General features: G+C 45.4%; 3 long non-coding RNA genes across 3 annotated transcripts; 2 read left to right on the top strand and 1 right to left on the bottom strand.

Moving 5' to 3' along the window:
* Positions 1-804: 804 nt before the first annotated feature.
* LOC128467528 (uncharacterized) lies at positions 805-2,459 on the top strand. Its single transcript, XR_008345735.1, has 4 exons — positions 805-891; positions 996-1,195; positions 1,923-2,050; positions 2,348-2,459. It is a non-coding gene; the product is annotated as an uncharacterized LOC128467528 (long non-coding RNA).
* On the bottom strand, positions 1,867-3,971 carry LOC128467526 (uncharacterized). Its single transcript, XR_008345733.1, has 4 exons — positions 3,735-3,971; positions 2,878-3,050; positions 2,423-2,581; positions 1,867-2,032 (listed from the first exon to the last, which is right to left on the bottom strand). It is a non-coding gene; the product is annotated as an uncharacterized LOC128467526 (long non-coding RNA).
* LOC128467527 (uncharacterized) lies at positions 2,818-4,106 on the top strand. The gene is made up of 3 exons (XR_008345734.1): positions 2,818-2,842; positions 3,376-3,538; positions 3,970-4,106. It is a non-coding gene; the product is annotated as an uncharacterized LOC128467527 (long non-coding RNA).
* The last annotated feature ends 20,454 nt before the right edge of the window (positions 4,107-24,560 follow it).

Genomic DNA, 24,560 nt, shown 5'->3' with positions numbered 1-24,560 from the left:
TGCTTCTCAGTCACAACTTTTTAACCCGCATTTTAGGCATTACAGCAGAGGAATTCATAGAGAAGGCTGAGTTTGGAGTCAGCAGACGTGACCAGCTCCAGGCCGTCCTGGCAGACATGGCAGCTGCCCATCCCAGCCATATCCACATCTTCAGTGTGGTGAAGGAAGAGGATAACACGACCGACGTGACATTTTCAGTATGCGGAGCTGCCTCCTGCCACAAACCCGAGATCTTACGGAACTCATTGACAGCCCAGAGAGAGAAGGTATGGACAGAGTGTTTATGGCGTTATTGCTGAGTAAGAATAACGTCGGCTGTCTCTTAAAATTAATGATATTACAAAGCGCAGAATAATAGATGTATTCTGTTTGTCTTTCATAGTTTTGTGGAAATAATTCCCTTGATTTTGAATCTCTGAGGGTACAGCCGGGGGTTTATTACTTTATAACAAAAGTAAAGATCTAAGAGCGATGCGTTTTAATCATCTTTATCTGCATTTGTTGTGGGAGGGAGCTGGTCCTGGGGTGCCTAATGGCAACAGAACTGTGATGGTGTCTAGATAAGTTTTTGGTGTCGTCTTAACTGAGTTTTTTGTATTCTTCTCAATGACAGATCCGATCAGTGCTGAAGGAAAGGAATTCCCAAGTATCCATTGATTTCTGTTCATGGATGGGCTGTTTGCAGGATGGCAGGTGCACAATCCATAGCGCAGTCAGCAGATCCCCGCCTCTCGTGGATGGAGGTAGCGCATCTTTAGTCTCAATTCCCCATGTCGGAAACGTGTCCTGCAGAGGTCCGGTACAGAAACAATTTTACCACAACTGTTATTCTCTGCCCCAAAACCCTTGCTTGAATGGTGGGACTTGCACGTCGACTCTCACCGGTTACAGGTAGGCAGATTCTCTGGACCATGTTCCTGTGTGACTTATCCCTTACATCACCAACTTCAGACAGCCTACCTTTGAAACTAAAATATTTCCATTTGTCTTTCTAGGTGCCACTGTTTGACTTCGTTCCGTGGGCCACGCTCCCAGCAGACTCAGAGAACATTTCACGGTAACGGCTATGCATGGATTCATCCTATCGGCCACTGCTCGGACTGCCATCTATCGCTGGAGTTCGTGAGCTACAGCACAGACAGATTATTACTACACAGCGGAGCGTCAAGAGACAGTAAGAACTTCATCGCAGTTGGTGAGTATCAGGAAAGGGTGTAGGAAGGAGGAGCAGCATCAACTAGAGAGCAGAGGCAGAGCACTTTCTTTTCCTTATATTATGTAGTTATGTATGATTATATAGTTATTATATACCCCTGTATTTCCTTTTGAGCTTCTTTAGAAGGGCAATGATGTTGTATGTTTCTTTCTGTGCTTTAATTGATTCAAACTGAGAAGAAATAGAGAACTAAACTACTTTTATTGAATGTCTACACAGTACAATACAGAGTCAAATCACAAGTACAATGCAAAGAGTAACAAGTAAAGCACAAGTAAAGCACAAGTAAAGCACAAGTAAAGCACAAGTAAAGCACAAGTAAAGCACAAGTAAAGCACAAGTAAAGCACAAGTAAAGCACAAGTAAAGCACAAGTAAAGCACAAGTAAAGCACAAGTAAAGCACAAGTAAAGCACAAGTAAAGCACAAGTAAAGCACAAGTAAAGCACAAGTCTCAGAGTAACAAGTACAATGCAGTGAGTTACAAATCACAAAGCATAGAGTTACAAATCACAAAGCAAAGAATCACAATTACAGTGCAATGAGTTACAAATTACAAGGCATAGAGTTACAAGTACAATTATGAAGCCATGAGTAACATGAAGTGAAAGTAATAGTAAATCTTCATTGACAATCACAGTTGAATTACAGTCTGCTCCGGGTCCAGCCGCACTGCTGTTAATGTGGTTTTGTTTCCATTCCTAAAGAGATTACGAGCGGCCGGCTCCTTCTCATCTTCAGACAAGACCTGACCACGCTGAGGCTCGGCTTTCCAGAGCAGGTGAATGTTACAGACGGAGAATGGCATCGGATAGACCTGCGCATAAAAGATAAAGTAAGTTAATTATCACATCGTGAGACAGACCTGTAATTAATGCAGCCACAGGAAAGCTTAAATAATTTCCTTTACTCACAGAAATAGAATGAAGGCAAATCTTTAAGAGCAAACACAGAGCTGCATTATACTCAACTAACTGACCCTCAGCTAACTCTACATGGACCATATGACCAAGACAAGTCGCACCACATACACAACGATTCAAGTCGCACGCAGTCAGGTTTACTTAAAGGAAAAGGTCAACGTCGGGCAGTCAGGGAAGATGAGACACTGACTTCATTTATTTCAGTGCAGGGAGTCAGCCTGACTCTGGATCGCTGCCGCACGGCTTTGATAAATGAGAGAGGGGATCGGAGGAAAGCTACTTACAGAGGATTGAACGACTTGTGAAGTCCACAGAGTCATCATGCAGGACAGAAGGTATGGAGCACACGGACATCTTGGGCTGGAGATCAGGGCTGACTTTACTGAAGTCACAGAAAATAAACCGGGATTAATGCCTAGCGGCTGCTCCACTGGGTTTGCAATCTGCTTGGATGAAGAGAAAGAAAGTGTTGAAGAGCTATGACATAATATTAAACATGCATAAAAATTATCTGCAGTAGTAAAGCCCCACACCATGTGTTACTGTGACCCGTGTCTGATATGCATGCCATTCTCTGCAGGTTTAGAGAGCCGGATACCGTTCTGCAGCTCAGAGGCGTTAAGCAGTCATCTACTCGTTCCCACAATCTCCTTCCACACAAACCCTTTAAAGGCTGTCCCCGCCATGTTGTCCTTAATAAGCAGGTAATAGACTTTCTATCACACAGAGCATTGCTTACCTCTTAGTGCAGACGGCCGCTCTGTAGTGGACGTGGGAGCTGCGGCTGCATCCGGTAAACTGGATCAGCTTCGGTACTTTGGGGGTCTCTGAGCAGAGGGATGCGGTATAACCAGGTGGGTTAGCAGGATAGTCCCAGCCGGTATCACATAGGACAGAGGTTGGTAATGATTCCTGTAAGACATGAAAATAAACTAGAAAGTTCCTTGATTAGTAACATGTATTACCAGCATTCAGTAGCAGCCGGTGGGGCTTCTTCTGGTGGGACGTGGTAGAATTTGGCAATTTTAATTCAACGAGCAGAGCAATAAAATACAACTTGCAGATATGCAGCCAGACTGCGCCAACATCCGGCTCAATAGACATTCTAAGGGTAACTGAACCGTAAGAACGTAACCGGTAGCGGGGTCCGTATTCAAGCTTTCCACTGAGTTATCTGAGCTGATCCTGCAGAATGATATCTAATTTTCTTTATGGGGTGTGTGTTTCCTTAACACAGGTGTATGATCAAGCAACCCTGCTGAAGGCCATTAATAGCTCCCCAGGCTGTGCGAGGAAGGGTACAGCTTGCTCATCACCCGCACCCTGCGACTCTCCTTGCGTCAGTTATCCCCGGACCCCCAGCTGTGATTGCCCACCTGCTCACCAGGACTGCGGAAAAGGTACAGGCTTGGCTTACACCGATATGCTCACGGGTAATAACTCTACAAGAACATTAAAAGGAGACCCAAACCTTAATGAATGGTTCCACCACCTCACTGATATCACAATGTATCCAAATATACAAATGTGTTTTATTATAAAAACCATTTTAAAACATTTTCATGCAAATATTTATGTTATATTAAAGAGACTCACCTGAACTGGGACATCTTTGTCAATGCCCAGAGTATAGTGTAGATTATTGGAAAATGGGGAGTCGCGGTGCAATCATCAAGGAATCCATTCGAATGTTTGTGCCCAAAGCTCTGCCAGAAAGGACTCTTCATACATCACATCTGAACGCTCTGCCACCGCCTGGTGCTCTGCTGGGCGATCATTTCTGTATCATAGTGAATAGGGTAATCTGCATTATATACTCTTCCTTTTGCAGATGTCCACAAACACTTCATCCATCCTAGAGGCCACATCCGGTACCTGCTCCCTCATTCTCTCCATCCGCAGCAGACATTTTCAGGCAACGCCGACAGCGGCATCCTGCGTTTGTCTTCTAAGGACCGGAGCGAATCCATCCACCTGCAGGTACCAAACACAGCATGAAGTCCATACCTTGACACGCGTCATGCTGCACGTTGGGTAGAGTCGCGTCCACATCTGAAGCTCCCGATTCAGAGCAGCCTGTAGATTGGACAGCTTTAGGGTCATTGTATTTCAGCGTTCGCTGCGAGAGCCCAGAGTGCTCCACTGTTAGGTGGTCCGGGTCCGCAGCAATGGTGAGCAGCCTGTAGATCATTGCAGAGCTTCGGCACCCGATGGTTCAGCATGACCCGGGGATCTAACGGCACAGTTTGTCAAGGTGAGGCATGGGCTTCTAACAGTCTCCTAGAATCTCAGTGATGGTCCCAACAAGGTCACACTGCCCGACCATGAAATAGACACTGGGGAGTGGAATGACGTTGGTTTGGAAAGGATGCAGAATAAATTCACACTTCGCTTTAACGGAGGAGGGTAGCACAGAGAGATGGCAGCAGCTCACAGGACCTACAAAGAAATTAGTCGATCCGAGAGGCACAATTCTGGGAAGCATCAACCAATCGGGTTATCAAGGTTAAAAAAAAAAAAAAAAAATAGATATAGAATAGATTCAGATGGTGAGATAAGAGCTTTCTGCAGGCTGCTAGAAGCAATGGCTTTATAAAAACAGAACGCACATTCACTAGAAACACTTTTACATAATGTAAGATTAGAAGCCGTCTGTATATCCATGGGGTATAAAGACTCTCCCTGCCCACCATTCCATGCTGAATTCTCACCGTTTAATCATGCGCTGATCGCCAATTCCTTCTGTGTAATCAGGATGCATAAACGCGAGACGGAACGGCTGCAGTCTGCCCATGGAAGACACGACGGCCTCGCCTGTGTCCGTTATAAGCCCGGAAGGAGTCCCCAAAGGCGGCTTTGTCTGCATTGATCTGCGGATGAACCAAGAATGCAGGTATCACCCAACGCGTGCTGGGGGGGGGTCACAAAGAGCTTTGGGGGTCTTAACTTCATTAAGCTGCACTCCATACACTGCATTCACTCCACTCGATTGTTAGACCGCCACCCCCATGTGTCAAGGGATAATGAGAATCTTTGTCCTGTATGAAAGAGGAAGAAACATTTTGAAACTTTACATAATTTAGTTATTGTAGATTTAACCCCTTCTCTCACTGTAACTCCACAGGTGCCCCACAGGATACCTGCTTACAGAGAACAGCACAGAAGCTCACTGTCTACACGGTATGTGCCAGCCACCCCTGCAAACAAGGCAAGTGACACGCTCACCAGTCCAATTCACCTGCCTCTGCGCAGAGAGGTACGTCGGGAGCGGATGTCACGTCTTCAGCCCCGGACTCTGGTTCAGCAATCCTTATATCATCTTGATTTGCCTCCTGATGATCATAGGTACATTTAACACAGTCTCCCTCATTACCTCCCATGTAACCCGAGGGGGGCTCAGCACCACCTTTATGGGGATCGGTCATTCATTAACCCAAGGGCGTTAGTTTATACAGCGCTGGATCCGGGCAAGTTAAGATTGGTAACAACCCTGTTATTAAAATGGATCAAGAAAAAGCATTAAAATATAAAAAATATTCAGTACCTTGCATGCTTCAAGAGGATAATTCTTGTGTCTCCATTCGCAGCGCTGATCGCCAGAATTCTGTTGTTGTCTCGCTGCAAGACAAGGAAGACCATAAACCAAGGAGTTTCACGTATCTGGGCATAGCCAGGACCTTGAGGACACCAGAAAAAACATCTTCCATTACAACGAAGAAGGCGGTGGCAACAAAGACCACGTGAGTAAAGAGTTTGTGGGATACAATGTTACTTTTTATATGTAGTTTGTAGCAAGTTTAAGACTTTGGTCCACTCACCAACTAATACCAACCATGGACAATTGCAGGCCGATAACAGGTGGGAGCTGCTGCTGATCTTGGAATTCTGATACAATCCGTACTCCATACGCCTTAAGCCGCTTCACATACACAGCTGAAAAGTGAAAGGGATAAAAGGCCTTGTGTAACGAGATGGAATGTTTTAATTACCCAAATCACACTCAAAATACATTTATGGGGGGGAGTAGGCAAGCACAGATATGGTGCAGGACGGGTTAAATTGGATGAATGCTCGTTTGTTTCAGCAAGTTGCATTTTTAAGCTGCAGAAATAGAGAAAGCGGACCAAAGAGCTTACAGTCTAACCAGTGGTATCCCCTCGCTCACCTTGGGACGGCGTGTCTGAAGATGTCCAGAACAGCAGCAAACAGACCTGCAAACCTAGAGCCAGGACAAGAAACTTGCATTAGTTCTCTAGTTACCCTTTATACCCCCGCGTGACTCCAATTAACGTCTAATCACCGCACCCCTATCAAAGCTTTAACGACTCCATTTAACGAGCTCCACCCGGGACTGGGATTCTATTTCCTTACGAGGGCCCAATAAGGATACAGGATTTGTTTCATTTTAACATTACGGGGCTCACTCAGCCCACCCACGTGACCCCCCCCTGTTCATGCCTTACCGCCGGCATGCATTCACCTGTGCCAAAGCCCCAGCTCCCTCTTCTGTTTTCACCCTTTAAAGTTTGAAATAAACTCAGTAAAACGATTATTTGGCTCTTTGTCCTCAATTTGTAGTAAACATTGTAAAGGGCCGGCAATTAAAACAAACCATGGAAACAATTGGAGACCAGCTCAAAACTTCATGAGGCCATTTTTGCTGCACGTGGTAAGTTCCAGCCCCAATATTTGTTTTATATAGCGCCATCATATTTAGTAGCGCTGTACAATGGCTAGACAGGGTATAAGTAGTATGTAACATAATTTGACTTAAAACACAGGTGAGGAGGGCCCGCTTGTGTTAATAGGGGGCAAACCCTGCATTTTCAAAGTATATTTGACAAACACTTCAAATAAAAAATATATACCGGTATATAGAAAACAGCTTCTAACAGAATTATGGCCCTTGAGAGCTCCTGTATACTGCGAAAGAGCATCTAAAAGTATGAAGTTAACCATTTAAGTGTAACCAAACTACTGAAAAACTTACGTAACACAAAGAAATTACTTTCACAGTATTAGGCAACAAACACGCAAATAAATTTGTACAAAAAAACTATGCATACCCCGACCATGCGAGACACTGTGACTGAAAGAAACGATCTCTGCTTCTGGGGGGTAGATCTAGAGGGCTGCATTCATTTCAAAATCACAGAATTCACAAACCTTTGCCAGTCCTTCTCCAAGCTCAAGACCAGAGAATCAGCTCCACAGGACCAACACACAGCACCAAGAAACACAAAGTTCTGGCTAGAAGACTGGAGAAACGCCCGGGTTAAATAGACTTTTGATTGAGGAAATGAGGTACAGGTGTGAGTCAGGAGCAGGCAGCCATCTTATGTCCATGGAGAGGTAAATAGTACAAAATATAGCAAAATACATGTAGCTATAGCTTGTTTCATGGCAAAACAGCAAAAAGTCTAGTTGTCTTGTGGCGTAATGGTGATTCTATTCCTGGTAAATATATATTATTATAGCGGCTGCGCGTATATCTAAGTCTTCAGAGTAGGTGAATTTGAGTTTATCTATTATGGACGAATGCACTTGGGATGTAGAAATAGTGAGGCAAACTATAGCATTGGGAATGCCGTTCTGCCAGTGACAGCAGACGAGACGGATTTAGAGTAATAATTACTGATGACTTAAAGGTAAGCAGACAATGCAGTAAAGCGTTGGAAAAAGCAAGCAGGGTGCTGGGTTGTATAACAAGAGGCGTTGGTAGCAGGAAGAGTTTCTGCCTTGTATTGTAAATTATAAATCATCCAAAATGTTATACAAGGAAACATGCTTCTCTACGTATATATTTTGTGCTGTTTCAATAGCATGAGCATCCTGCCATCGTGTACTATTCACCATACGTCAATGGGCCCATCAGGAAATACTACTTTACCGAAAGGGTAGTGAATAAATGGAATCACCTTACAGCAGAAGTGGTAGATGTTAATACAGTGAAGACAAGCAAGCATGGGATAGGCATAAGGCTAAGCTAGATATAGGATGAGGCAAGATACTAAAGAAAGGATTCAGAGGTTGGGCAGACTGGATGGGCCGAATGAGCTCGTCCCTAAAAAATACTTATACTCAAACATAACATACACCGAGACAGATGCTCTAATGAGATTAGAACCTGTAACTTTGCGCACGGCGAGTAACGCAACTTACCTGCGCGCCACACTTGCAATGAGTGGATCTGCTCGTCCGTAATACAAATACTCAAATTCACCCAATCAGAAAACATAATTTTACGCACAGGGCTCAACAGGATTAGAACCAGGACCAACCTGCATGGGATGTAACAAACACTGCCGCTGCGCCAACCTTGCAACAGACAAAGCTGCTCGTCCGTAATACAAATACTCAAATTCGCCCCCCCCCCCGAAACCATAATTGTACACACTAAGCAGTTAGACACACTAAGCAATAGGTAGTGCACCTTTTAGATTGTGTGCATTATGTTAGATGGTATAAGTATTGGTGCATCACACACAGGCGTCATATGTTCATGGCGACGAAAAGTCTTCAATCGTCCGATGGTGTAATGGTTAGGTTCCCTGCCTGCCATATGTTGCGGTCCCGGTTCGATTCCCTGTAGCTCCGTGGGGAGCATCCAGCCATGTGGTGGTTTGAAGGTTCGGTGTGTTGCGTACTCGATGCTGCGGTCCCAGTCTGGTTTCGCTTGAAGGTTTGGTGTGTTGCCTATGTGCTGATAGCTCGCTTCTGTGTGGCTCGGTACAGCTACTGACAATGTATCTGTGCGTACAGCGGTCTTACCCTGAAAAAAAAACGTGTGCTCCCGTATTATTATTATTTTTTTTTAAGCATTTATAGAAAAAAGCGTAAAAGGTGTTGTGTACTACCGACTGGCTCTAACCCCCAATCATCCTGACCCGCACATACGCACAGCACTTTCACACACCACCGAACATACTCATACGTCTTACACACCGCACCGAACATACTCATACGTCTTACACACCGCACCGACCATACCGCACCGCACCGCAACCACTCGCCAGGCCTCACGGGGATTAGAACTAGAAACCAAACCGCTTGGTAAGTAAGTACACTTGACACCTGCGCCACCCTTGTGGCAGACTGAATTTGCTCGTCCGTAATACTTATACTCAAATTCACAGAGTCTAAAAACATAACTTAATGTCTCTAGTCGCAGGGCTTCCTGGGACTCGAACCCAGAACTCACGGCACAGTGTGTGACACACGCATCACACGCGCCACCTTCGAGATGGAGAAGAGCTGCTCATCCCTAATACAAATACACAAATTCACCCACTGGAAAAACATAATGTTACAAATATCTACCCTTACACGCAGGCCGCACAGGGATTAGAACCAGGAGCCTCACGCATGGTGAGCGATACACCTAACACACGTGCCACACACACGGCGGGATGGCAACCCTCGTCCCATCCACATATACTCAAATTTACCTACTCCAAAATACATAAAATCATACGTTATACAGGAATCACAGAGATTAGAACCAGGGGCCAGGAGCACGGTGACGAACACAGCTAAGACATGCGCCACCAGTACCATGGGGCAAATGGGCCTTGTCTGTTATACAAATACTCAGATTCACCGACTCTGAAAACATAACATTAGTTTATATACAGGATACATGGAGAATAGAACCTGCATCCACTTGTATGGAGGGGGGGGTGGGTAACGCACCAAACACCTAGACCACCATCTCAACTGGGTCAGGAGGTTTGCCAGTTCCACAAATACTCTGATGTACCCGCTCTAAAAGATTAAGAATAAGATCATACAGCAGACCGGCGGGTGAGAACCAGCAGCCAACCACACGTTAGGCAATCCACTTAACCATCACGCCATTCCACCACATGAGATGGGCACCCACCGGCTCCACATATACTAATATCTCCCGACTCTAAAAACATTAGAAATAAATCGGCCATGAAGCAAAGGGGGTTAGAAGCACTATACAGTTACCTACGGGAGCAAAGCGGGTTTGAACCATAAACCAGTCGCACTGCAGGGGATACACCTAACCGTCACGCCACACCACGACAGGGCGTTGGCCGCCCACCTGTTCTACATTTACTCATACGGACCCCCTCTAAAAACATAAGAAGAACATGCAGACGCGCTACACACGTAGATCCAGCTTTCATGGAGATTAGAACCAAAATACTTTTATATGGTTAGTAATGCATACGATGTCTGCCTGCTCCACATATAATCATATGCACCAAGTATAAAATGATACAAATACACAGATCCACTATAACGATTAGACTTGGGCACCAGGGAGCTCTTCGTGTTCGTCTTCGGGGGGGGGGAATCTTCGTAACCCCTGCTACGCAGCCGGGAGAAAACGAAGATGAAACGAGCACGAAGAATGTCCACGAATATTCGCCCGAAAAGAAGACAGGAACGGGCGAATATTCGCGGACATTCTTCGTGCTTGTTTCATCTTCGTTTTCTCCCGGCTGCGTAGCAGGGGTTAATACGGGGTTAAGAACACATCGGAGCCGCAGCAGCAGATGCGTTCGCCCCGTGAAGGTACGTGTGTGCGACTCTATTGGTCGCCGGAAGGGGGCTGGTCTGGCATCAACAAATGAATTATTTAATTTTATTTTAAAGTTATATTTATTGTTTACTTTATTATATTTATTTAATGTTGTAGTGCTACCCTACCCAGCTATACCTACCTAACCTCCGTGAAACCCGTGTTGATGTGTGCAGCATGTCCGTGTGTTTTCTTTTAATGTGTTTAGAGGGGTATATATGAGTATATGTGGGGCAGGGGAAGATCAGGAGGCATGCTGCAGCGTGGTGTAACGGTTAGGTGCGTCACCCACTGTTTCTCTTGTTGTTGGTTCTAACCCCCTTAACTCCTGTCAGTAACTTGATGTTGGCTTGAATGTTTTTTTTCTTAAGTGTTTAGAGTGGGGTACATAAGAGTATTTGGGGGACAATCAGTCAAGTCATAACCAGCCGCAGTGGTAGGTTAGGTGTTTGGTGCATTATCTACCATGCAGCGCTTTGTTGGCTCCAACCCCGTGATCTCAGTAAACAAACGTCTGGTGAATGTGTTTTTTTAAAATGTTTTTAGAGCGTGTGAATCTAAGTATATGTTTATCATGCCATGGTGTGGTGTAGTGGCTGCGTGTATTACCTGTAATACAACAGGTGAACTCGCTGTGTATAGTGTGGCTGTGTTATAGTGAGTGTTATAGTGCGTGCGTGTGTGACTTATTTTATATTTGGTGCATGTATGTGTATCAGGCAGCCGGCGAGCTCCCGTTCATGCGGTGGCGTAAAGGTTGGGTGCGTTATTCATGTTGTGAATGATAATTTTAGTCCCTGTGAATGTGTGGTGCGGTTGTGTTGATTGTTATAGTGGATCTGTGTATTTGTATCATTTTATACTTGGTGCATATGATTATATGTGGAGCAGGCAGACATCGTATGCATTACTAACCATATAAAAGTATTTTGGTTCTAATCTCCATGAAAGCTGGATCTACGTGTGTAGCGCGTCTGCATGTTCTTCTTATGTTTTTAGAGGGGGTCCGTATGAGTAAATGTAGAACAGGTGGGCAGCCGACGCCTTGTCGTGGTGTGGCGTAACGGTTAGGTGTATCGCCTGCAGTGCGACTGGTTTATGGTTCAAACCCGCTTCGCTCCCGTAGGTAACTATATAGTGATTCTAACCCACTTTGCTTCATGGCCGATTTATTTCTAATGTTTTTAGAGTCGGGAGATATTAGTATATGTGGAGCCGGTGGGCGCCCATCTCGTGTGGTGGAATGGCGTGATGGTTAAGTGGATTGCCTAACGTGTGGTTGGCTGCTGGTTCTCACCCGCCGGTCTGCTGTATGATCTTATTCTTAATCTTTTAGAGCGGGTACATCAGAGTATTTGTGGAACTGGCAAACCTCCTGACCCAGTGGAGATGGTGGTCTAGGTGTTTGGTGCGTTACCCACCCCCCCCCCTCCATACAAGTGGATGCAGGTTCTATTCTCCATGTATCTTGTATATAAACTAATGTTATGTTTTCAGAGTCGGTGAATCTGAGTATTTGTATAACAGACAAGGCACTTTTGCCCCATGGTACTGGTGGCGCATGTCTTAGCTGTGTTCGTCACCGTGTTCCTGGCCCCTTGTTCTAATCTCTGTGATTCCTGTGTAACGTATGATTTTATGTTTTTTGGAGTAGGTAAATTTGAGTATATGTGGATGGGACGAGGGTGGCTATCCAGCCGTGTGTGTGGCACGTGTGTTAGGTGTATCGCTCACCATGCGTGAGGCTCCTGGTTCTAATCCCTGTGCGGCCTGCGTGTAAGGGTAGATATTTGTAACATTATGTTTTTCCAGTGGGTGAATTTGTGTATTTGTATTAGGGATGAGCAGCTCTTCTCCATCTCGAAGGTGGCGCGTGTGATGCGTGTGTCACGCACTGTGCCGTGAGTTCCGGGTTCGAGTCCCGGGAAGTTCTGCGACTAGAGACGTTAAGTTATGTTTTTAGACTCTGTGAATTTGAGTATAAGTATTACGGACGAGCAAATTCAGTCTGCCACAAGGGTGGCGCAGGTGTCAAGTGTACTTACTTACCAAGCGGTTTGGTTTCTAGTTCTAATCCCCGTGAGGCCTGGCGAGTGGTTGCGGTGCGGTATGGTCGGTGCGGTGTGTAAGACGTATGGGTATGTTCGGTGCGGTGTGTAAGACGTATGAGTATGTTCGGTGGTGTGTGAAAGTGCTGTGGGTATGTGCGGGTCAGGATGATTGGGGGTTAGAGCCAGTCGGTAGTACACAACACTTTTTACGCTTTTTTCTATAAATGCTAAAAAAAATAATAATAATATGGGAGCGCACGTTTTTTTTTTCAGGGTAAGAACGCTGTACACACAGATACATTGTCAGTAGCTGTACCGAGCCACACAGAAGCTAGCTATCAGCGCATCATCTCGTAGGCAACACACCAAACCTTCAAGCGAAACCAGACTGGGACCGCAGCATCGAGTACGCAACACACCGAACCTTCAAACCACCGCATGGCTGGATGCTCCCCACAGACCTACAGGGAATCGAACCAGGACCGCAACATATGGCAGGCAGGGAACCTAACCATTACGCCATCAGATGATTGAAGGCTCTTCGTCGCCATGAACATATGACGCCTGCGTGTGATGCACCAATACTTATACCATCTAACATAATGCACACAATCTAAAAGGTGCACTACCTATTGCTTAGTGCGTCTAACTGCTTAGTGTGTAGAATTATGGTTTGGGGGGGGGCGAATTTGAGTATTTGTATTACAGACGAGCTGTTTTGTCTGTTGCAAGGGTGGCGCAGCGGCAGTGTTTGTTACATCCCATGCAGGTTGGTCCTGGTTCTAATCCCGTTGAGCCCTGTGCGTAAAATTATGTTTTCAGATTGGGCGAATTTGAGTATTTGTATTACGGACGAGCAGATCCATTCATTGCAAGTGTGGCGCGCAGGTAAGTTGCGTTACTCACCGTGCGGAAAGTTACAGGTTCTAATCTCATTAGAGCATCTGTCTCGGTGTATGTTATGTTTTGTGAGTTTGAGTATAAGTATTTTTTAGGGACGAGCTCATTCGGCCCATCCAGTCTGCCCAACCTCTGAATCCTTTCTTTAGTATCTTGCCTCATCCTATGTCTAGCTTAGCCTTATGCCTATCCCATGCTTGCTTAAATGTCTTCACTGTATTAACATCTACCACTTCTGCTGTAAGGTGATTCCATTTATTCACTACCCTTTCGGTAAAGTAGTATTTCCTGATGGGCCCATTGATGTATGGTGAATAGTACACGATGGCAGGATGCTCATGCTATTGAAACAGCACAAAATATATACGTAGAGAAGCATGTTTCCTTGTATAACATTTTGGATGATTTATAATTTACAATATAAGGCAGAAACTCTCCCTGCTACCAACGCCTCTTGTTATACAACCCAGCACCCTGCTTGCTTTTTCCAACACTTTACTGCATTGTCTGCTTACCTTTAAGTCATCAGTAATTATTACTCTAAATCCGTCTCGTCTGCTGTCACTGGCAGAACGGCATTCCCAATGCTATAGTTTGCCTCACTATTTCTACATCCCAAGTGCATTCGTCCATAATAGATAAACTCAAATTCACCTACTCTGAAGACTTAGATATACGCGCAGCCGCTATAATAATATATATTTACCAGGAATAGAATCACCATTACGCCACAAGACAACTAGACTTTTTGCTATTTTGCCATGAAACAAGCTATATCTACATGTATTTTGCTATATTTTGTACTATTTACCTCTCCATGGACATAAGATGGCTGCCTGCTCCTGACTCACACCTGCACCTCATTTCCTCAATCAATCAAAAGTCTATTTAACCCGGGCGTTTCTCCAGTCTTCTAACCAGAACTTTGTGTTTCTTGGTGCTGCGTGTTGGTCCTGTGGAGCTGATTCTCTGGTCTTGAGCTTGGAGAAGGACCGGCAAAGGTTTGTGAATTCTGTGATTTTGAAATGAATGCAGCCCTCTAGATCTACCCCCCAGAAGCAGAGATCGTTTCTTTCAGTCACAGAGTGTCTCGCATGGTCGGGGTATGCATAGTTTTTTTGTAGAAGTTTATTTGCGTGTTTGTTAATACCGTGAAAGTAATTTCTTTGTTTTACATAAGTTTTTCAGTAGTTTGGTTACACTTAAATGGTTAACTTCATGCTTTTAGATGCTCTTTCGCAGTATACAGGAGCTCTCAAGGGCCATAATCCTGTTAGAAGTGGTTTTCTATATATGTATTTTTTATTTGAAATAATGTGTTTGTCAAATATACTTTGAAAATGCAGGGTTTGCCCCCTATGAACACAAGCGGGCCCTCCTCACCTGTGTTTTAAGTCAAATTATGTTACATACTACTTATACCCTGTCTAGCCATTGTACAGCGCTACTAAATATGATGGCGCTATATAAAACAAATATTGGGGCTGGAACTTACCACGTGCAGCAAAAATGGCCTCATGAAGTTTTGAGCTGGTCTCCAATTGATTCCATGGTTTGTTTTAATCGCTGGCCCCAAACAATGTTTTACTACAAATTGAGGACAAAGAGCCAAATAATCGTTTTACTGAGTTTATTTCAAACTTTAAAGGGTGAAAACAGAAGAGGGAGCTGGGGCTTTGGCACAGGTGAATGCATGCCGGCGGTAAGGCATGAACAGGGGGGGGTCACGTGGGTGGGCCGAGCGAGCCCCGTAATGTTAAAATGAAAAATCCTGTATCCTTATTGGGCCCTCGTTAGGAAATCGAATCACAGTCCGGGGTGGAGCTCGTTAAATGGAGTCGTTAAAGCTTTGATAGGGGTGCGAACGAACGGATTGGTTCGTTCGTCTCAGCAAGTTGCCAAACGAGCATTCAGCCAATTTAACCCGTCCTGCACCAAATCTGTGCTTGCCTGCATATCCCCCCCCCATAAATGTATTTTGAGTGTGATTAGGTAATTAAAACATTCCATCTTGTTACACAAGGCCTTTATCCCTTTAACTTTTCAGCTGTGTATGAAGTGGCTTAAGGCGTATGGAGTACGGATTGTATCAGAATTCCAGGATCAGCAGCAGCTCCCACCTGTTATCGGCCTGCAATTGTCCATGGTTGGTATTAGTTGGTGAGTGGACCAAAGTCTTAAACTTGCTACAAACTACATATAAAAAATGTAACATTGTATCCCACAAATGCTTTACTCACGTGGTCTTCGTTGCTGCCGCCTTCTTCGTTGTAATGGAAGATGTTTTTTCTGATGTCCTCAAGGTCCTGGCTATGCCCAGATACGTGAAACTCCTTGGTTTATGGTCTTCCTCGTCTTGCAGCGAGACAACAACAGAATTCCGGGAATCAGCGCTGTGAATGGAGACACAAGAATTATCCTCTTGAAGCATGCAAGGTACTGAATATTTTTTATATTTTAATGCTTTCTTGATCCATCATGAATAACAAGGTTGCTACCAATCTTAACTTGTCCGGAGCCACCCTTGGTAGGAATTCCAGCGCTGTATAAACCAACGCCCATGGGTTAATGAATGACCGATCTGCTGAGCCCCCCCTCCCGGGTTACATGGGAGCTACTGAGGGAGACAATGTGTAAAAGTTTACCTATGATCGTCAGGAGGCAAATCAAGATGATATAAGGATTGCTGAACCAGAGTCCGGGGCTGTAGACGTGACATCCGCTCCTGACGTACCCCTCTGCGCAGAGGCAGGTGGACTCGGCTGGCGAGCATGGCATGCACGTGCCGTGTTTGCAGGGGTGGCTGGCACATACCGTGTAGACAGTGAGCTTCTGTGCTGTTCTCTGTAAGCAGGTATCCTGGGGGGCACCTGTGGAGTTACAGGGAGAGAAGGGGTTAAATCTACCATAACAGTGGAAGATCAGATACATTTTAAGCCAGTAAAACTAAATCATGTAAAGTTTCAAAATGTTTCTTCCTCTTTCATACAGGACAACGATTCTCATTATCCCTCGACACATGGGAGTGGTGGTTTAACAATCGAGTGGAGTGAATGCAGTGTATGGAGTGCAGCTTAACTGGGAATGCTTAGAAAGCACAAGGTAATTTCCCAAAGCTCTAATCTCTTCTGAAGTCTTGTGACCCCAGCACGCGTTGGGTGATACCTGCACTCGTGGCTCATCCATAGATCAACGCAGACAAAGCCACGGCTGCAGGGGCCGCTGCTACAGACGTTGGAGACGCAGCCTTCGGGCACTCCTTCCCGGCTTATAACGGACACCGGCGAGGCCGTCGTATACTCCGTGGGCATCGGTAGCCGTTCAGTCTCTCGTTCTTTATGCATCCTGATTACACAGAAGGAATTGGAGATCAGCGCATGATGGGAATTCAGCATCGTATGGTGTATTCCAGGTAATGATGGGCAGGGAGTCTTTATACCCCATGGATTTACAGACTGCTTCTAATCTTACATTCACTAGAATGCTTTTACAGTTTTGTTAAAGCCCATTGTTGTGAAAGCGTAAACTCTTACTATCTAACAATTTTGATTTTTACCTTGATAACCCGATTGGTTGAGACTTCCCAGAGTCTTGCATCTCGGAACGACTTTAATTTCTTTGTAGGTCCCGTGAGCTGCTGTCTGTGCTCCCCTCCTCCATTAAAGCGAAGCGTGAACTCATTCTGCATCCTTTCCAAGCCAACTTTGTTCTACTCTCTGAGATTGTAGGAGACCGTTAGAAGCCCATGCCTCACCTCGACAAAACAAATGGTGCCGTTAGATCCCGGGGTCATGCTGAACCATCGGGTGCTGAAGCTCCGCTATGATCTACAGGCTGCTCACCATTGCTGCGGACCCAGACCACCTAACAGTGGAGCACTCTGGGCTCTCGCAGCGAACGCTGAAATACAATGACCCTAAAGCTGTCCCATCTACCGGCTGCTCTGAATCGGGAGCTTCAGATGTGGACGTGACTCTACCCAACATGCAGCATGACGCGTGTCAAGGTATGGACTTCATGCTGTGTTTGGTACCTGCAGGTGGATGGATTCGTTCTGGTCCTTAGAAGACAAACGCAGGATGATGCTGTCGGCGTTGCGTGTTCTTAACGTTGCCTGAAAATGTGTCCGCTGCGGATGGAGAGAATGAGGGAGCAGGTACCGGATGTGGCCTCCAGGATGGAAGAAGTGTTCGTGGACATCTGCAAAAGGATGAGTATATAATGCAGATTACCCTATTCACTATGATACAGAAATGATCGCCCAGCAGAGCACCCGGCGGTGGCAGAGCATTCAGATGTGATGTATGAAGAGTCCTTTCTGGCAGAGCTTTGGGCACAAACATTCGAATGGATTCCTTGATGATTGCACCGCGACTCCCCATTTTCCAATAATCTACACTATACTCTGGGCATTCACAAAGATGTCCCAGTTCAGGTGAGTCTTTAATATAACATAAATATTGGCATGAAAAATAGTACTTCATCTAAATGGCTTAATATAAAACACATTTGTATATTGGGAGACATTCTGATCAGTGAGGTGGTGGAACCATTAATTCAGGTTTGTCTCTCCTTTTAATGTTCTTGTAGAGTTATAACCCGTGAGCGCATCGCTGTAAGCCAAGACTGTACCTTTTCCGCAGTCCTGGTGAGTGGGTGGGCAATCACAGCTGGGGGTCCAGGGGTCACTGGCGCAAGGAGAGTCGCAGGGTGCAGGTGATGAGCAAGCTGTACCCTTCCTCGCGCAGCCTGGGGCGCTATTAACAGCTTCCAGTGGGGCTGCTAGATCATACACCTGTGTTTATAAAGGAAACACACCCCATAAAGAAAATTATTAGATATCATTCTGCAGGTCATCACAAAGTAGCTCAGATAACTCGGCGGAAAGCTTTGATACGGACCTACCTGTTACGTTCTTACGGTTCAGTTAACCTTTGTTACCCTTAGAATGTCTATTGAGCTGGCTCCTCACACACTCTGGCTGCATATCTGCGAGTTGTGTTTTATTGCTCTTCATCGCATTTGTCGAGATGCTTGTTGAATTCAAGTTGTCAATTTCTACCGCGTCCAACCAGAAGGAGCCCCCCGTCTGCTGCTGAATGTTAATACACGTTGCTAATCAAAGAACATTCTAATTTATTTGTCTTATAGGAATCATTACCAACCTCTGTCCTATGTGATACCAGCTGGGACTATCCTGCTAACCCACCTGGTCATACCACATCCCTCTGCTCAGACCCCCAAAGTACCGAAGCTGATTTACCGGATGCATCCACGGATCCCATGTCCACTATAGAGCAGCCGTGTGCAGTAAGAGGTAAGCGATACTCTGCGTACTAGAAAGTCATTACCTGCTTAAGAACGACGTTGCGGAGACAGCCTTTAAAGGGTTTGTGCAGAAGGAGATTGTGGGAACGAGTAGATGACTGCTTAACGCCTCCGAGCTGCAGAACGGTATCCAGCTCCCAAAACCAGCAGAGAATGGCATGCATATCAGACACGGGTCACAGTAACACGTGGTGTGGGGCTTTACTACTGCAGATAATATTCAACCTGCATAAAAATTGTCATGACTCTTCAACACTTCCTTTCTCTTAATCCATGCAGATTACAAACCCAGGGGAGCAGCCGCTAGGCATTAATCCCGGTTTATCGTCTGTGACTGCAGTAAAGTCAGCCCTGATCTCCAGCCCAAGCCATCCGTGTGCTCCATACCTTCTGTCCTGCATGATGATTCTGTGGACTTCACAACACGTTCGATCCTCTGTAAGTAGCTTTCCTCCGATCCCCTCTCTCATTTATCAAAGCCGTGCGGCAGCGATCCAGAGTCAGGCTGACTCCCTGCACTGAAGTAAATGAAGTCAGTAATACATCTTCCCTGACTGCCCGATGTTGACATTTCAAGTAAATGTGACTGCGTGCGATGCGAATCGTTGTGTATTTGGCGTGACTTGTCTTGGTTATATGTTCCATGTAGAGTTAGCTGAGGGTCAGTTAGTTGAGTATAATGTAGCTCTGTGTCTGCTCTCAAAGATTCTCCTTCATTCTACTTCTGTGAGGAAAGGAGAATATTTAAGCTTTCCTGTGGCTGCATTAATTACATGTTTGGCTCACGATGTGATAATTAACTTACTTTATCTTTTATGCGCAGGTCTATCCGATGCCATTCTCCGTCTGTAACGTTCACCTGCTCTGGAAAGCCAAGCCTCAGCGTGGTCAGGTCTTGTCTGAAGATGAGAAGGAGCCGGCCCCTCGTAATCTCTTTGGGAATGGAAACAAAACCACATTAACAGCAGTGCGGCTGGACCCGGAGCAGACTAAGAATGTAATTCAACTGTGATTATTGTAAATGTAGATTTACTATTACTTTCACTTCATGTTACTCATGACTTCATAATTGTATTTGTAACTCTATGCCTTGTGATCTGTAACTCATTGCACTGTAATTGTGATTCTTTGCATTGTGATTTGTATCTCTGCTTTGTGATTTGTTACTCATTGCATGGTACTTGTTACTCTTTGCATTGTATTTGTGATTCTTTGCTTTGTGATTTGTAACTCATTGCACTGTATTTGTTACTCTATGACTTGTGATTTACTTGTTACTCTTTGCATTGTACTTGTGATTTGACTCGACTCTGTATTGTACTGTGTAGACATTCAATAAAAGTGGTTTAGTTTTCTATTTCTTCTCAGTTTGAATCAATTAAAGCACAGTAAGAAACATTCAAGATTATCTTCTAAAGAAACTCAAAAAGAAACATAGGAGGTATATAATACCTATAAATATCATAAGGGAGAAAAAGTGCTCTGCCTCTACTCTTAAGTTGATGCGGCTCCTCCTCACTACGCCCTTTCCTGATACTCACCAATTGCAATAAACTTCTTACTGTCTCTTGCCGCTTCACTGTGTCATAATCCATCTGTGCTGTCGCTTACGAACTCCAGTGATAGATAGCTGCCCGAGCAGCGGCCAATAGGATGAATCCATGCATAGCAGTTAACGTGAAATGTTCTGAGTCTGCTGGCAGCGTGGCCCCAGGAACGAAGTCAAACAGTGGCACCTAGAAAGACAAATGGAAATATTTTAGCTTCAATGGTAGGCTGTGTGAAGTTGGTGATGTAAGGGATAAGTCACACAGGAACATGGTACAGAGAATTTGCCTACCTAGAACCGGTGAGAGTCGACGTGCAAGGGCTTTGGGGGCAGAGAATAACAGTTCTGGTAAAATTGTTTCTGTACCGGACACGTTTCTGATTTGGGGAATTGAGACTATAGATGCGCTACCTCCATCCACAAGTGGCGGGGATCTGCTGACTGCGCCATGGATTGTGCACCCGTCATCCTGCAAACAGCCCATCCGTGAACAGAAATCAATGGATACTTGGGAATTCCTTTCCTTCAGCACTGATCGGATCTGCCATTGAGAAGAATACAAAAAAACTCAGTTAAGACGGCACCAAAAACTTATCTAGACACCATCCCAGTTCTGTTGCCCTTAAGCACCCCAGGAACAGCTCCCTCCCACAACAAATGCAGATAAAGATGATTGAAGCGCACCTCTCTTAGATGTTTACTTTTGTTATAAAGTAATAAACCCCCGGCTGTACCCTCAGAGATTCAAAATCAAGAGAATTATTTCCACAAAACTCTGAAAGACAAACAGAATACATCTAGATATCACGAGACTGATAAATATTCTGCGTTTTGTAATATCATTAATTTTAAGAGACAGCCAAGGTTATTCTTACACAGTAATAACGCCATAAACACTCTGTCCATACCTTCTCTCTCTGGGCTGTCAATAAGCTCCGTAAGATCTCGGGTTTGTGGCAGGAGGCGGCTCCACATACTGAAAATGTCACGTCGGTCGCGTTATCCTCTGCATTCACCACACTGAAGATGTTGATATGGCTGGGATGGGCAGCTGCCATGTCTGCCAGGCCGGCCTGGAGCTGGTCACGTCTGCTGACTCCAAACTCATCCTTCTCTATGAATTCCTCTGCTGTAATGCCTAAAATGCGGGTTAAAAAGTTGTGACTGAGAAGCAGAGATAGTAACGTATTTACCCAGATAGGAGCGGGGAAGGGAATTGGGGTTACGCACTGAGTAGTACAAGGGTCACTTAATGCCAAGTTCCTGTCCCACCATTTCCTTCTATCCCTATGCAGGGATACTACATAATTTTAATGTCTTTATGGTACAATGTACAGGAGTCCAGGGAAATGGTTACATATATATGTAGCTATGGTGACCTGTACATCACTTCTTTATCTAGTGCAAACTCTATGATGGTCAAACCAGGCAGTCTTCCCATCAAATGTCCCAGCGGAGTCCAACAAGAATCTACCTGAGACCCCTCCGCACGACTTATTACTTACTTGTGAGTCTCAGAGACACCGAGCTGTGAAAGGCGTCACTTCCAATCTCTAGTACATAAATTTTGATAGTAGAGAAGGTATCTGGCCACACACCGTCAGAAACCGTAATATTGAGGTCGTACGTTCCCTGCGGAGGTCTCTCGGACATTAGGATTGTCCCGTTGTTTTGGTTCAACCAAAAATACCTACAGAAAACAAACTGGCAATGCAATGTTATCTTCCTCAGACACGCCTTCTAACTCCCACATACACCAGACACGTCTTCTCTCTTCCTCATACACCAGACACGTTTTCTCTCTCCCTCATACACCAGACACATCTTCTCTCTCCCTCATACACATCTTCTCTCTCCCTCATACACCAGACATGTCTTCTCTCTGCCTGATACACCAGACACACTTCTTCTCGCTCCTTCATACACCAGACATGTCTTCTCGCTCCCTCATACACCAGACACATCTTCCCTCTCCCTCATACACCAGACACATCTTCCCTCTCCCTCATACACCAGACATGGCTTCTCAGTCCTTCATACACCAGACACGTCTCCTGTCCCCCTCAAACACCAGACAATTCTTCTCTCCCCCTCATAGACCAGACACATCTTCTCTCTCCCTCATACAGTAGACATGTCTTCTCCCTCCCTTATACAATAGACTCGTAATCTCGCATCCTCATACACCAGACATCCCTTCTCCCTCTCTTATACAACACGTCATCCCACTCCCTCATACACCAGACACGTCTTCTCTCTTCCTCATACAACAGACACTTCGTCTCTCTCCCTCATACACCAGATACGTCTTCTCTCTCCCTCATACACCAGACACTTCAACTCTCTCCCTCGTATATCAGACATGTCTTCTTGCTCCCTCATATATCAGACATGTATTCTCCCTCTCTTATAGAAGAGACACGTCTGCTCACTCCCTCATACACCTGACATGTCGTCTCTCTCCCTCATACACCAGACACGTCTGTTTGTTCCCTCATACACCAGACACATCTTCTCTCATACACCAGACACATCTTCTCTCTTTATCATACAAAAGACACGTCTTACCTCACCCTCATACACCAGACATGTCTTCTTGCTCCCTCATACACCAGACATGTCTGATGTATGATGGAGCAAGAAGACATGTCTGATGTATGAAGGAGTGAGCTGAAGTATCTGGTGTATGAGCGAAAGAGAAGACGTGTCTGGTTTATGAGGGAGCGAGAAGACATGTCTGTTGTATAAGAAAGGTAGAGGACATAGCTGGCGTATGAGGTAGCAAGCAGATGTGTCTGGTGGATGAGAAAGAGAGAGAAGACATGTCTGGTGTATGAGGGATTGAGAAGACACGTCTGGTGTAGGAGGGTGTGACATTACGTGCCTGGTGTATGAGGGTGCGACATTACGTGCCTATTGTATAAGAGAGGGAGAAGGCATGTCTGCTGTATGAGGTAGAGAGAAGACGTGTCTGGTGTATGAGGGTGAGAGAAGACGTGTATGAGGGGGAGAGAAGATGTGTCTGGTGTTTGAGGGGGAGAGAATATGTGTCTGCTGTATGAGGGAGAGGGAAGACGTGTCTAGTGTATGAGGAAGAGAGAAGACGTGTCTCGTGTATGAGGGAGAGAGATGACGTGTCTCGTGTATGAGGGAGCGAGATGACGTGTCTCGTGTATGAGGGAGCGAAATGACGTGTCTCGTGTATGAGGGAGCGAAATGACTTGTCTCGTGTATGAGGGAGCGAGATGACGTGTCTCGTGTATGAGGGAGCGAGATGACGTGTCTCGTGTATGAGGGAGCGAGATGACGTGTCTCGTGAATGAGGGTGAGAGAAGACATGTCTGGTGTATGAGTGAGAAGACGTGTCTTGTGTATGAGGGAGAGAGAAGACAAGTCTGGTGGATGAGGGAGAGAAGAGGATGTAACTGGTGTATGAGGGAATGACAAGACGTGTCTGGTGTATGAGGGAGAGAAAAGACGTGTCTGGTATAAGAGGGAGAGAAAAGACGTGTCTGGTATAAGAGGGAGAGAGAAGACGTGTCTGGTGAATGAAGGAGAGAGAAGACGTGTCTGGTATATGAGGGAGAGAGAAGACGTGTCTGGTGTATGAGGGAGTGATCTGAAGTGTCTGGTGTATAAAGGAGAGAGAAGACATGTCTGGTGTATGAGGGAGAGAGCAGACGTGTCTGTTGTATGAGGGAGCGAGAAGACGTGTCTGGTTTATGAGGGAGCGAGAAGACATGTCTGGTGTATGAGGGAGCAAGATGACATGTCTGTTGTATAAGAAAGGGAGAAGACAAAGCTGGCGTAGGAGGTAGCAAGCAGATGTGTCTGCTGGATGAGAGAGAGAGAAGACATGTCTGGTGTATGAGGGAGTGAGAAGACACGTCTGGTGTATGAGGGTGCGACATTACGTGCCTATTGTATAAGAGAGGGAGAAGGCATGTCTGCTGTATGAGGTAGAGAGAAGACGTGTCTGGTGTATGAGGGTGAGAGAAGACGTGTATGAGTGGGAGAGAATATGTGTCTGCTGTATGAGG

Source organism: Spea bombifrons, chromosome 10 (genome assembly GCF_027358695.1).
Source record: "Spea bombifrons isolate aSpeBom1 chromosome 10, aSpeBom1.2.pri, whole genome shotgun sequence".
In the NCBI taxonomy this organism is placed as follows: domain Eukaryota; kingdom Metazoa; phylum Chordata; class Amphibia; order Anura; family Pelobatidae; genus Spea; species Spea bombifrons.
This window is presented reverse-complemented; position numbering and strand designations above follow the sequence as displayed.